Below are 15,177 nucleotides of genomic sequence, written 5' to 3' on the forward strand. Positions count from 1 at the left end.
CGGCCCCGGTGCGGGGCCGCAGGCGGGGACCCGGCCCGGGGCCACCGGGGGAGCCTCGCCCGGAGCCCCCGGCCCGGCCCGAGCAGCCCTCCCGAAGTTAGAGGCAAAAGCGAGCTCCGAGCAGCCCTTCTAAAAATGCATTAACTGTTTCCAAAATCTACATCGCCGCTTAATTAAATATGTTATCCTGTTTATAGGATCTGTGGCTAATTATTTAGAGTCGTTTAATCTACGCGATTTGCACGTTAATTAAACAGCACCGGGCTGCATTGTGAGCGCTCGGAGGGCAGGCAGCGCCTGCTAGGGGCTGCCCGCAGCTCTGCAGCCCCGGGAGCCCAGGTTTGGGGGGGCCCCGAGTTTCCTGGGGCAGCGGTGAAAGCCCTCGGGGGGGTTCTGCCAGCGGCTCCCCCCCGCCTCAGCCGCCCGCGGGGAGAGCGGCGGGTTCATTTCTTATGAAATCAAAAGATGTTGGGATGCGTCTGGAGAGGCCCAGCGGGGAGGGGGGGGGGGGGGGACGGGACGTGCAGGCTGGGGGCACCCCATGGGGTGGGGGGGACACCAACTAGGCTGGAGGGGACCTGCCGGGAAAGGGAGAGGACCCAATGGGATGGGGGTGTGGGGGGGAGACCCGCAGAGATTGGGGTGTCCGTCCGTCCCCAGCGCCTCCACTCACTGCTCAGCGGTGGAGCCCCTTCCCTCCCAGTGTCCCGTTCCCCTCCCCCGCTGTTTCCTCCCCTGTCCCCATCTGTCCCCCTCGGAGCTCGTGTGTTTTGGCCTTTGTGTCCCAGCCTTGCTGCCGCCCCGCTCCCATCTCCTTCTGCCCCATTAACCCCCGGCACGAGTCCCGGCGACAAAAGGGCTGCAACCTGATCCGGGCTTTATTGAATCCCTATTGTTCTCCCGGCTAATTCCCCCTTGTCCTCCCGTCCCCGCCACGGGCAGGGGAGGCCCGGGGCCAGGGGGTGGGTGTCTCTTAATCGCTTAAAAACTAACTACCGCACCAACCGACCGCCGAGAAACCCGCAGCAGGTTGGGAAGAGGTTGCTGTTCCTTGGGAAATGAATGCCTTTAATTCCAAGTTTGTCCCTGGGAAAATGCTGCCCACCCTCATCCTAGGCATGTCAGGAGGAATCACAAGGCTTTTAAACAGGGGATTAAGGAAAGTGGTCACTTTTGACTCAGTAGGAAAAATCCCTCCATGATGGTAATAAAAGCCTGGATGATATAAGTATCTTCTGGTTCACAATAGCAATTAATATGGTAATATTCTACTATTAAAGATGCTAACATTAAGATGGAACTCGTACGCGGTTAAAACATTTAATAGAGGGGAAAATGCATTCCTCGAGCATCAGGTAACAAAGTCAAACGGAGAAGGGGTGGGAGTGAAAGTCTCTTAAAATAACAAAGGTATCTATATAATTTGGAAAGGCTTTCAAAACTCCCTTCCTCCTCAACAAAAACTTGAGGTGCTTTGAGAAGCAGGAATTAGGGAGTGCTGGAGGAGGGAGCTTGTGCTAGGTGGGGAGCAATGTCCTGGTGGTAACCCAGCCCTGTTTGGAGACCAAATGCCATGGGGGACCACCTGCCTCTGCCATGATCCACTGGTGGCTCACAAGGAGCCTGTACTGGGACAAAGGCACTGAAGCATCACGCTATCCCAGAAGGATGGGTGTTGGAAGGAGCAGCTGGAGGGTTCTGGTTAAACCTCTGCTCCAAGTAAGGCTAAATTCAGAGTTAAGCCAAGCTGTCCATGATCCCTGAGCAGGGCAGCTGAGCATCCCCCAAGGTTGGAGGTCCCAGGATCTTTCTGAGCAATGTTCTGGTGCTGCGCCACACTCATTCTGATTTGTTTTTCCAAATTTTATGAGTCGTTTGCACCACTTAGATCTACTCATGCACTCCCTGGTTTGCCTTGGGGCGCCTAGACCCATGCAAACACCCCAAATCATGGTTGTATCATGGGGCATGGCAAAGTCTTTGGTTTCTGCTGGAGAAGGAGGAAGGGTTAAGACCTGCTCTGCCCTGTGAATCCACTAGGTGTGATCAATTTGCCAAGCAGAGGATAGATACAGTTACACAAAAATACTTTCTTAGCAGAGTTTTTAAAGAATCAAACTATTTGGGAGAAAATTAGAAAGTACTTATTTAAACTATAGTCCATGCTTTTATTATTGTAAAAGTATTTTCCTTTTTTCCCCCTTGTTTTCAATTAAAAACATGCAGGATTAAGGTTTTTGCTTTTAACTAGAATGAAAGTAATTTGGAAAGAAAATAGTATTGTGGGAAAGGAGGAACCTTTCAGTTGATCACTAGAAGAAGCAAATATTTACCAGCTGGCTCTGATGATGAATTGGAGACTGATGTGGAGAACATGGTCTTCGTCCTGCCTACAGCTCTGGTGACTTCATCAAATCAAACCATCTTCATTTTACAGTGATTTTTTTTCTCTGAAATGTAGCATTCCTGGGGAAAAAAAAAATTGTTTCTGAAGCTTGAACTTCTGTATAGCTTATTTAAAAGAAATTCTGTCTGGCTCATCCCAAGGATTCATGTTGGTCATTCAAGCCCCTATCTGGTCATTCAAATTCCAGTCTGACCAGCTAGCCCAGGTTCCCTGCTCCAGGTTTCCTCCTTCCTTGTCTCTTACAGAAAAGTTGCACACACAAAGCCAATCTGAGGGTAAATCCTCTGCCAAGTTCACAGCTGAATCAAAACTGTGCATCACAGAGAGATGTGAATTGTTGCCCTTTCACCAAAACCGGAGAAGATGGAAAGGAAAACAGATGGAGAACAGGGCAGTGAGGGCTGTCCTGGTTTTGGTTGGAAAAAAAGATATTTTTGTTCCTAGTAGCTGGTATAGTGTTGTGTTTTGGATTTAGGATGAGAATAATGTTGATAATGCAGACACATTTTAGCGGTTGTTAAGCAGTGTTTATATAAAGTCAAGGACTTCTCAGCTCCTCATGCTGCCCTGTCAGCGGAGACTGGGGGTGCACAAGAAGCTAGGATGGGACACAGCTGGGACAGCTGACCCAAACGAGCCTCAGGGGTATTCCATACCCTATGACATCATGCCCAGTATATAAACTGGGGGGAACTAGCCAGGGGGACACTTCAGGTCAGGGACTGGCTGGGCATCAGGTGAGCAATTGTATGGTGCATCACTTATTTTGTATATTCTATTATTTTTATTCCTTTCCCTTAATTTTCTGACATATTAAACTGTCTCTATCTCAACCCATAAGTTTACTTTTTTTCTCTAGTTCTTTCCCCCATCCCACTGTTGTGTGGTGTTTAATTGCTGGCTGGGGTTAAACCATAACAAGGGGCCAATGCCAGCAGAAGTGTTATTGCCCCATGCTACCCCATGTTGGAGGTTACACCTCTGTGTGTGTCCTGCTGAGGATATTCCATAACCTACACTGAATGGATCAAGCCAGATTACCACAAGCTCCATGTTTAACTTCAGCTCATTCTGATGAAGCTGGTGAGGGAGCAACCACTTACGCCAACAGCAGGCAGGTTTGCAGGGACAGGGACCCGCGCAGCAAGGGTGAGTGTAGCCACGCAACTTCTTCAACTGGGCAATGGATGTTGGTAGTAGCACCTTAACTTGTGTCTTTATTGCCTTTCCCACAACCTTGTCTCAAAAAAAATTTACTTGTGACATGCTTGAAATTGGCTCTGTTTCAAGTAATAACGTAGTGACGATATAGCACAGAGCAGTGGATCTAAATAGAGAAATACGAACAAGTGAGAAAAAATTGGTAACCAACCCCACTGTTTAATTCTCATTCTTTTCCTTCATTTTCCTTCACTGTCTGTTGTTATTTTGATAGTAGTTAAAGTTGAAGACATCAAGGAAAATGGGGACCTTCCAAACAGCTGCTCAGCTGCAGCCAGCACGGTGGGAGCTGAGAGGTAGCCTGGCCCTGTGACTGTTCCCAGCTCTGCTGCTGGAGGCTTATCTGGGTAAAGGTGACCTTTTGGGTTATCTCCCACGCTTGTCACCTTGTCTAGTCCATGCATGTCTCCTGGTGGAGCCCATCTCCCCATGCACAGAGGGGCTCAGCCCTGCAGGTGGGGGGGCTTCATCAGCAAGTGCCATGGAAGCAACTGTAATACAGATAAAAAAGTAGGAAAAAGGAAAGAAAGCTACTGAAATTGAGCAGTGGATGGCACTGTGAGAGGAAGAAAAAATCTCAAACTTTAAAGGCTATATTAAAACAGGGCATGCAGAAAGTGAAGTCAATTAGGCAAAAGGATAGTTTGCTGACAGAGGTCGCTGGGCCGAATTCCTAAAAGAATTCATGAATCGACTAAAAATACCCTTGGGATAGTTTGAGTACGGACTGAGTTACTGAAGGGCAATGCCCCAGATGACCCAGGAGACCCTTTCCAATCCTACAGTATAAACAATGATGCTATTAACATTTGTACTAAGTACCTGCTTGGGCTCCTCATCTGCCACTGCAGTGCCTCGGCTCCCAGCAGGAGCGGAGGGTGCAAGACGAGCCTGGAGACCATCCTTTAGGTACCAAGCAATTGCTTTGGTTTCTTATCCCTAAAACCACCCCTGCAGACAGGGAATTATGGAAAACCCTCTTGACAATTGTAGAAGCAGTGAGAGGCCAAAAAGATCAGCAGAAAAGCCTGATAGAAACCCTGCAGTGCTGAAAAGAACAACAGGAAGGCTGGAGAAAATCACTGGCAAGTGGAGAGACCCAGGGCACGGAGACCTTAATGGCCAAGTAATGCTGAGGAGGCACTTACAGGGCACGGAGGGGTGGGGACAGTCTGGGGAATTTGCAGGCCTATATTGTAACTGTAAAAATAAAGCCAGCTACATCTGAGGGGACTGGAAAAAACTCAGATGGAGTTTGGGTACCGCATTAGGGAACGTGGCAGGATCGTGGGACCCACCAAGATGCTCCAGGTGACCTTTGCTGTTGGGATGTGCCATCCCACTGGGGAGGAGTTATCAGCATTCAGACCCTGCATGGACCAGGAATTGTGTGTTGTATTGGCTGTGGCAGGGGAAAAGCCATTTTGTTATTAACTATTTCTCTTTCCCTTAACATCCCTGATGACCAGACCTGGCTGAAATGACACCCTGTGGTGTCACCATTGGGCACTGTTGCACCTCGTGTAGGTGTACAGGTCTGGGTTTAATACAAAGGCAAACCTTCTGCCCTAAATCTCTAACTTTTAATTCCAGTACTGAGGATAAAAATGAAAACAAGGTTAGATAAAAACATTCACTATCAAAACTTAATTATGCATCCACAGGCTGAGGCTCATTATTCACCCTCCAACCTGGAAACAAATTAGTCTAATGAAGCCATGAGTTAAAATGAAGAAAAGATGTAAAGGCTGGAGAATATCTGTGTCTGTGTTCAAGTGACAAATCCAGCACTGAGCTCTGGGTACTACATTTGTCACCAGAACTGGGTGCTTCCTACATGTGGTGGCATGACCAGGACCTGGGCTTTGTTAAGAGCAGGTTACAGTTGCTTGTAAGTGGGAATCTGAAGCTGCTAGAGACCAGTGAGATGTAGGGGCTCAGTGCAGGCATGGGGGATCATCAAAACCAGATGTGGTCAGAGGCCACGGATCTAAAGAAATCCAGAGTGTCAGCTGCCACTGAGTCAACCGAACCTGAGAGATGTTTAGCTCTGGCACAAGCTCCCTGGTGACAGCCAGTGTAGCCCCAAGGAGAGTTTGGCTCCAGTGACCTCTAGTAAATGTGGAACCAAATCTCAGGGGCTGTGAAGAAAAGAATCTGATAACTAACTATAGTGGGATGACAGCTCTCTGTGGGTTTACTCTGCAAGTGTTTAAGAAGCTCAAAACTATAATTATACTGCCCGGGAATGTATAATCACAGCAAGGAAGGACTTTTGCCCTGCTCTTTCCCTGCAGAATTTGGGGAGAAATGAAATTACATCAAAGGAAAGAGACTTGATAGGCATTCAATCTCATGCTCTCTGCCGCATCGCCCAGCACCTCTCGGTTTTGGACCGGTGGCTTTGGCCACCTATAAAAGTCACCCATAAACTATAACTCCTGGCATAAGTGGGGGAAGCCTGGGCTTGGGGATAGTTAGGGGCTTATCCACAGCACACCACAGCAAGTCTGGTGATATACAGCCCAGATCTGAGTTCTGCAGCAGAGCGCAAAAGGTTCAAGTGACCTAGTAAAGACCATGCCAGTAGCAGAGAACAAGTCCCCATAGGCTCCCAGCTGAGCCATTCTCAACACTTTATTCTCTCACTGCCATCCTAATGTGCTTAACTATAAATGACCCTTTTATTTTTTATATCTTCATTTCATTTTTTCCCCTTCTTCCACAGAAGCAGTAAAACAGGGACACCGAAAAGCAGAGCTCTTACTGTAAAGTGAGTGCTGACACAGAGCAATTCTGGGGACCTTGCAGCTCACGTCAAACATTTGTATCATCACAAGGAGGCTCTGGGCTTCTCCTCTGAGATCCAAGCCCTAATCCTGCTCCCAGGTTCCCAGCAGAAGCCTATTGGGATCATGCAGGCAGAGGTGAGCTGCATCTGGTCTGGGGGGCCCTGGCATTCACTGGGTGAGCTTGGCACTATTTTATTTCCAGTTTTGCTAGGTGCTTTATTCTGTGCTGTCATCACAAGGATGGCAGATTGGGGGTGAAGACAACTCAGCTGAACAGAGCCCCCCACACACAGCCCCTCTGTTGTGCTCTTTGTCTTCAATATGCAGAAGATGCTCAGCTACCCTGGGCAGAAGGACAACAGCTTGCTGTTTATTAGTATAATTTTTAAAGGTGCCTCATTGTATTTATTTGCTGTGTGGTTAAACATTTATTATTTATATTTAATTTTCCCAGATTCAAAGGGGCATCACTAGTGGCTGAGCGTCTGCAGATTCAGTGCAGCTCCTTCGCACACTTATTTATGTAACCTTGGCCTCCCCCGAGGGGCTCCCGTTTCACTATGTGCCATCGGCCTCTTAATTGGCCTCACAGATCACGCCTTCTCCTTCGGCTCACCCAGGTCCCTGCAACTCGTAATTTCTAAGATATTAAATGTGGTTGAAACAAAAGAGTTCAGTGAATTAAAGCCAGGAAGTTTCCTATCCCTCCTAAACCTTTGTTTTCAATTCCCTTCGCAGGGCGATGGCCAGACTGGGGTCATCACAGTTGATCTGGAGAAGGACCAGGCTGTGCCCTGGGCAGGAGATGGACATGCTGGCTGGTGCGCCCAGCCGTTTTCATGCCTGGCTTCACACCCAGCCACATCTTCTTGATCAGAGTGTTTGGTACTAATTAGACCTCAAGCAGCTGATTAACCTGCGGGGATGTAGGGAAGCTGTTTTCACTATACGGTACAATGAGAGAGGCAGGGCTCTCTCCTCAGGACCCTTTAGCACAGCCAGTCCAGTGCCCTTGGGTGGACAGTGAGTGGTGTGATGAGGAAAGACATCTTCTGCCTCTGAGTCAGCCCAAAGCCACATCTCCCTCCACTTCCCTGTACTGTAGCTCTTGCCTAGCTAACAGTTTGGGTATCAAGCTTGTAGGGGCAGCCAGGCTGGGCTCCCCACCAGGGCGCAGACTCTGGGGTATAAAAATATAATTTTCAGAACCAGGGAGACTAGGAACCCCCACTGAGATTTCCTGAGAAGTAAAACCATGTCAAGGCAATGGCTTTGGATATTCCTTTCACGATACACCCTCCTGCCAATGCACCCCAAGTGCCTTAGGGACACATCTGACCCAAAGATGCTGCATTTCACTTCCAGCCACCATCTGTGGTGCTTCATGAACAAATGATAAAGGGGTTTAATCCAAACACAGACCAGAAAATGCACTTGCAGCTGCTAAAATTTATTTTAGACAATACAGATCCTGTAGCAAGGAGTTCCATGTGTCAGTGATAAGACAAAGACATCTGGAGAACTCAACCATGTGAGGTTTTCACTGGGATAACTAAACCTCCAGGTGAAGGAGGTTGATATCTCTGGTACATTTTTACCCAGTTGCCAGCTATTTGGATTTAAAGAGAAACTTCACTCCCATAGGTAAAGCTATTTCAACATTAATGGTTTTATACCTTCTCCTTAAATATATCACAGGCTACACTTGGAGATAGAGTTTGAGAGTAAACATTGTTATGCTGGAGCTGTCATCTCTGAGTAATCACAGACCTAATTGAAGCTGGCCAGCCTATTAAATAAACATTCAGCGTAAACGAGGGAGCAAAGAAATACCCTTTAGTTTGGTAATAGTTGAAATGATGGAAACCAGTTCCTGAGTCAGGGACTAGGGTGATGGGGTTGGAGTGGCAGGAGAGCCAGGAAGGGGGGGTTTCCCCCAGGCAGCTCACAGCATTGTGCTGCAAAGCAGCAAGAACCAGAGAGCACCAGCAACCAGCTTTTAGAGGGAGTTCAGGGAGAGAATCTCCCCGGGGCAGGGTGCTGGCCATGGTTTTGGGGCAAGGAGACTGCAGTCTCAAGGAGTCTGGCTTTATTGCATCCAGGGAAACATGACTTCCCACCACCTACTGTTAATAGCTGGGCTAACCCTTGAAAAATAGCCTAACAGAAATCATCCTCCCAGCATCAAATACTGCTTAATCACCCCACTAAAATGGGCAACGATACAATCTTGCAGCATTTCTTATGTTCCTTGGGGAACCACCTAATCCTCCTTGTTGTCTGCCAGTTTTTCCTTGTCCTTGGGAATTTCACGTATAGAAAAGGCTATAGCTTTTGAGTGAGGCACTCGCTGCTGGCGGCTCTCACAGCCTGCTGCAGTGCCATGAGTGGCACCAAGGCACACGGGCATCTGAGGCTGCGCTTTGGGGCATGTGATGCAGAATAGGCAAATATTCACCCCAGCAAATCTCGCAACATCCTGCCCCTCCTTGCCCTCTCTCCAGATGTTGCACGGGTGTGTGCAAGCAGCGCTGCCTCTTCAGGAGGTGGTGAGAAGAGGGTGACACACCAAAGTGACATGCTCAATTTCCCTCAAAGATGGTGCAGCCACAATAACATTTTTCCTGCTGATGGTGTCCATGTGTCTCTCCCTTTTCACTGGAGCTCTGTTACACACTGGGATGCGGTATGAGTGTGTGTGCACCTTCTGTTCCTTGAACCGTCCCTGCCTTTCTGGGGAGGATGAGGTGCCTGGCCTTCCGTGGTTAGTTTAAGAAAAACACTCTCCCAGTGATCAGTGCCTGTATGAAGTAGATGTATGGTTTCAATTCTGTCCTTGAGCCATGGATCATTTAATGTTGTCAACACATATGCATCCTTCTCAAACATCCCACTGAGAATTTCTAGGGACTGTAGACAGCTTAAAGCTAGCGTTACAGCAGCAGCTTCATATTTGCTTTCAGATCCACGTGCATTTTTTAATACTAAAGCTTGCATAATTGCTGCTGAATTTCTAAGCAACTTCTTCAAAGGGGCAGAGGCACATTAGCAGTAGGAGTACTGGTGGTTGAGCAGGAACAAGGCCTGTTGTTGGCTTATGATTTCCTGGCAGCTGCTCAGGGATGGTGTTTGAGGAGCCCTGAAGAAGGGCTGAGTTGGGACCTCCCAGCTCGGCATGTGTTTGAGCACATTTTCTTCCAGACCGTTGGGGCAGCTGGTATGTGCTTGCCAAACAGCCACGAATGTTAGGTGCCTGTATTAAAAGCATTTTAGCACTGCACTTATTTTGCCAGGGAAGCTTGTACTGAGATCCTGCTTTGAAAAGTGTAATAGGGCACTACCAGGTTTTTTTGTTTGTTTAGTTGGATTTTCTGGTGAGGTCTGGCTGTGCCTGGAAGCACAGTGAGATGCTGTATGCAATGAAGATGACCTGGCAGGTAAAGAGGGCTGGTGGTGGCAGGGTTATAAAAGGGGAGAAAAGGTGGTTCCTCAGTATAAGAGAATGGTCTCCTGATCTCTCCCAGCTGGTGTAAATGGAGTTGCAGCTAGGTGGGGTTAGTACCTTCTGGTTTTGAGAGTGGCAGCCTCTCTGCAACTTCCCTCTGAGGTGGGAGGTGTGCTGTTGTTCTATATCAGTGGCATCAAGCTCTGGCTGGGATGTCCATCCCCACAGGGGTCAGTCCCCCCTGGGTAAAGGGCATTGACCACAATAGGGAGTGGGTCACCCTCCTTTATGTTAGCTGCCAGCTGCTCTCCTGGGTGTTGAGAGAAGAGATCAATGTAAGGTGGTGATGTCTGCTGGCTGGAGTGTGAGAAGAGGGTGCTGTGGGTTTGCTGAAGAACCTGCACCAGCTGATTACTGCGGAGAGGTATGGGTGAAGCTGGGTGCCCAAAGGATTCTTGTGCCTTTGGAAATGTAAAAGGGCTGTGGGTGATGATGACTCCCTGGCTGCACATCCAGCATCAGTTCTCGGGGCTGCAGGGCACTCCTGTGGGCATGGGAGGCAGCTCCTTCCTTCCCCTGACAAAGGGCATTGCTAGGGGTGACACCAATCCAAAGCATCCCCCTCTACCAAGGGGACTGTCCCCTCTCCATCCCCCTGGCTGCTGCAGGGCCCTGCACACAGCACATTAAAGGCACCTGGTCAGCCAAAATCCATTTACTGTGTCTATGTATTTATCATATTGGAGCCCAAGGTAATTACTTTACAACTCTGAACATTAAATATCATTTGTCTTATTCCAATAGGTCCAAATCTTTATGAATTTTATCTGACGCTTGCTCCCTTCAATTATCTGCCATCAGAAAAAGTTTACCATTGATGCAAAAATATCAATTTGCCAGAGGTTGCAATACATTTATTCTACACTTCTGTAATTTACAAACTTACATTCTATGATTAGAAAGAAAAATGGCTAATAGGAGAAATATTCATGCAAAATCAATACTGAATAAGATACTGCCACCTTTTGGCTTAACCCAGTTCTACATCTGGGGCCAAATTCACCCCTGGTGTAACTGCTTTGCTGGAAGAGGAGCTACAGCTGCCCAGGGAAGGGCTGTGGGGGATGGATTGGGATGGGGAGATGAAGCATGATCTGGGGGGCTCACCCCATGACTGAGAATGGGGAAGGGAAAGTTGATGCTGTGGGGTTTGCAGGCTCTAGTAAGAGAAAATTTTCCATAACTGTGCTTCTGCAACAGAAGTTTCCTTCCTGCACATCCAGAGCTGAAGTGGAGGTTCCTGGCAGGTTTTTCTCTCCCTCCAGCCATCCAGGAGGCTGTTGGAGCTGTGTCCTGGGCACAGGGACCAGTGCTGGGCTTCAGGTTTTTGTCGGTCCTGATGTGCTGGGAAAGAGGTCTATGATCTGATTAGACTCAGCACATGGCTGAAGGTGTCTACTCAAGCTTTAGAACTGGTTAGACAGTTCATCTGAGCTTGTAGGCAATCTCTACCCTGTCTGTCTGGAATACGGTTAGACAGTATGCAACACAGCGGGACTTGCAACACTGTCAGTCTTGGTAGATGTTAAATGTATTTATTCTTCAATTACATTACATTGCAATGGGCTGTGGAGCTCAAACACTGCTGTGCTCTCAAAAGAAAACAAAGAAGCATTTAATTTTCATAGCAAAGATATTCCAAAGTGCTAAATGCTACGGCAGAGCAATTGCAACGCTGCTCTGTCTCCTTGCCCAATGACACAGAGGTTTTTCATCTGAATACCAGCAAGCACATGATTAAAAGCTCTTAGGATTCTGCGGTTGTGGGATTTCCAGCAGAACTTGCTATTTCTCTCATATCTTGCCCATTTGTTTCCCCAAGTCCAGGGCAGAGTCTGAATTCGGTAATTGCCACCTGGATTTGCTTTGCTGTCTTCCCAGGGAACTTGTTTGAATAAATTGAATTGGCAAATGTATTGTTCAGCTGTAAAGCGTTGTGTCAGGAATAATGTAGGTATTACCAGTCTCTCTGTTACAGTGCTGAGTGCACTGCCAGGGACAGCGAACCAATGCAGGAGAGCTCCTTTTGAGCAGCTCCCTCCGTTTCCTCTTCAGAAAGAAGTGAACGTTTTTTTTTTTTTTTTTTTTTTTGGCTGGTTGCTCCATGCTCTAAAGCAAGAGCAGAAGGAGCTACTTGGAGTTTCCTTGGCATGTGCAGAAACTCTCGTCCGTTGGGGAATTTTCTGCTAATATGTTCCTATGTCTTGTACTTGTGTTTCCTTCACTAAGTGAGCCTTAGGTGCAGCAGTCACCTTGTTTTCCATAGAGCATCTGAGTAGTGAGTCCCACTGACACCAGCGTTAGGTCTGTGTCAGTAGAGCTCAGGGCAGTGTGATAGGGAGAGGCAGGACCTGGGGCAGTAGCCCCCCAGGAAAACAGGGCATTAGGCTGCAGGGCTTTGCTGAAGGACTCCAAGGACTGGGTTAGGCCAGGGAAACTCAACAATTGGGAGCTCAGGAGCCTAAATGAGACATTAACCAGGTGCTGGGAAAGTTCTTTAGGTTGGGGACTGTCACCCACTGCATTTCTTTTCTGCACTGGTGTTCTCAGGAAGGATGTGATCTGAATGTACCAAGGCATGAAGTTTAAAGGTCCTCAAGGATACAGGTTCACCTGAATCCTCCCTAACTTGACATGATCAAGCTCTATGGGAGAAACAAGCTCTTCTGCATGCAGGTCCCTGGAGGGTAGGGACATAGTCAGTGCACACCAGCAGGTCAGCACACACCAGCCAGGTGCAACCACCACCGTGACACTGATGTTTCTCCCAGTGCCAACAAATGACAGCGACAGCAGGGACAGGACTGCAGGGATTTCTGCAGGAGATGCAGAGGGCTTTCCTAGGTGAATAGTCCTGCTGGGAGGATGCTCCATGGGACAGGGCAGTGGCACCACCTCCTCCCTCAGCTGGGTCTTACAGAAGAGAGAACTGCCCAGTTATTAAAATAAAAATAAAAATAAAAATAAAAAAAGCTCAATGGAGGAATTTTAACGATGGGGTGATTGGAGGCCCAAGGCCTGCCAGGTGAGCAGGGTCCTGCAGAAGCTGCTTGGCCGCAGAGGTGACCCTGCCGTGCGGGTTAGCAGTGACATGGTGCCACCTCGTGGCACGCGGCTCTGAGTGGCACGCGTCCTTGTCCTTGCGGGATGGACAGCTTTCCAAGGGGAGCATCAGCCTGCGGGTGCTCCACCACCTCCCAGGGCCGCCTGGTGCCTCCAAGGACGTGGCTGCCTCACAGGCCAGTAAAGACCACCAGTAAATGGGTGGTTGGGACTGATGGGTGAGAGACAACTCTCTGGAAAACAAGGGAAAAAATCACTAAAACTGTTGTCCTACCCCCTAATTCAAGTAGCAGCTGTAAAGCAGGGTATGACCCAAACTCATGCTGTTCAGCTCAAAGCCATTGGTTTTGGAGATGATTTCTTTAAGGCCATCTGCCCACTATGGGATCCATGCATTAAGGCGGTCTCCTCCCCTGCTCAGCTATTTCCCCCACGCTGCACACCGCCCCCCCCCGCCCCCGATCTATCCTTTTCCCTCTGGCTCCCAAGCTTTACCAGGACTCTCCTGCTAAACTGCAGGAGACCCACTCATCTGTACCAGAAATGTGTCTGGTCTCCTTCTGTACCTACTGTGTATACCAAATCCCATTTATGAGGGTTTAAGTTTCTTAGTGCTACAAAATGGGAAAGAAGGATGGCTTTGTTTAGCTACATAAAAGAGGGAAAAATAAAGGCAATGCTGAGGTTTGGCACTGCTGTTAAATCATCATCAGTTGAAGTACTTAGGGATAGAGTCTCAGTTTTCAGTGAAATGCTTTAAGTTGAAACTATCAATGCAATGAATAAGGAGGATTTGGGGTCTAGCTTCCCTTGCTGATTGATGGCATCATGGTAGTGCCTAGGAAATCTGGGGCTGGATAGGCTGGGTCCTGTTGTGCTATTTGCAGTATGGACTCAACAAAAAGTTGTTATTCCAGGGAAGTCTGCCATGCAGACCCCTAATCTGTTTTTTGCTAGGTATCGGCAGCTGACACTGTAAGACATTAGTGTTTGATCTGTGACCAGAAATCACCTGACAAGGGATTTATTTTTCCACTACTATTAGAAAGGCTGGGGCAATGTTTCCCACCCTTTGAGATAGCCTTTTTGGAGATATGTGCCCTCTGTACCTGTCCTGCTGCCGGCCTGGCTGCTGTCTGTGCTCTTTCCTTTTGGGTTGGGACGTTCCCAAACAGCAAAGCAAGTGGCTCAATTCTGCTGATTTTTGTTCCTCCTATACAGTACACAGTGATACTGAAGAAGGAAAATCCTCCTCTTCCTAAAAGGATGCTCCTGCCTGGATGCTCTAAAAGCATGTTGGAGACATAGCAGGTATCAGAGGCAGTGGGAGATATGGTGGGTTTTACCTCTAAAACACCAAATCTGAGGTTTCCCCTGGAGGGCCAAGGGCTGGGGATTAGGAGAACTTGGTCTCTGAAGTTCAGTCTACAAAGCAAAGGGTTTTTTTAGTATAACCCAAGGAGACAATTTAACATTCTTGTACAGGTATATATCATAAAAAATTAACCATCAGAGGAGGCCCCTTCCAGTTTACTTCATCATTTAGGAAGGGGGTTTTAAAGAAGAGACTCTTCTGTCAAAGAAGTGAGCTCATGCTGGTATAACAGTATCTGTGTAAATCCAGCAGCGTAACAGTAGCTGCGGCAATGAGTCCTTAGGCACTTAGCAAGGATTTGCCAAGGAGCCCAAGGGCTGATACGCACTTGAATCTCAATGGGATTTAGGTGCCTAAATGCATTAGGCTGCTTGCAAAATCCTGGCCTTTGAAGTTAAAGTAGGCACTAACAAAAAATGGCTAAAAATATTTTAAATAGTAACAGTCAGGCCGCCATGAAGGCAGCGGCTGCTCTGAGTTTGGTACCTGACATAAGGCAGTGGGAGGTGGCCACCAAAGGCAACCGAGAGGCTCCACCAGCGTGAAGGTTCAGAAGAACTCCATCCCTGATGCCTCTTTCCCGTCAGGAATTGCAGGATGGCCCCTCTGAACCATTTCCACTTCTGATGGGTGTCTGCTTGGGTGGGAATGATTCAGGACATTTGGCTGTGGACATCTACTATGTGACAGTGTATGAGGAAAACATTAAAAATGCCTTTTTTTTTGGTTGAGAAGAATCTTAGGACATTAAAAGTTGGAGAACTCATCTTCATTATTTCTCTTTAAAGTTACTTATGAATTGAGAACAGCTCTG

The sequence above is a fragment of the Tyto alba genome, unplaced genomic scaffold (assembly GCF_018691265.1).
Source record: "Tyto alba isolate M040663 unplaced genomic scaffold, T.alba_DEE_v4.0 Super-Scaffold_28, whole genome shotgun sequence".
NCBI classification, from domain to species: Eukaryota; Metazoa; Chordata; class Aves; order Strigiformes; family Tytonidae; genus Tyto; species Tyto alba.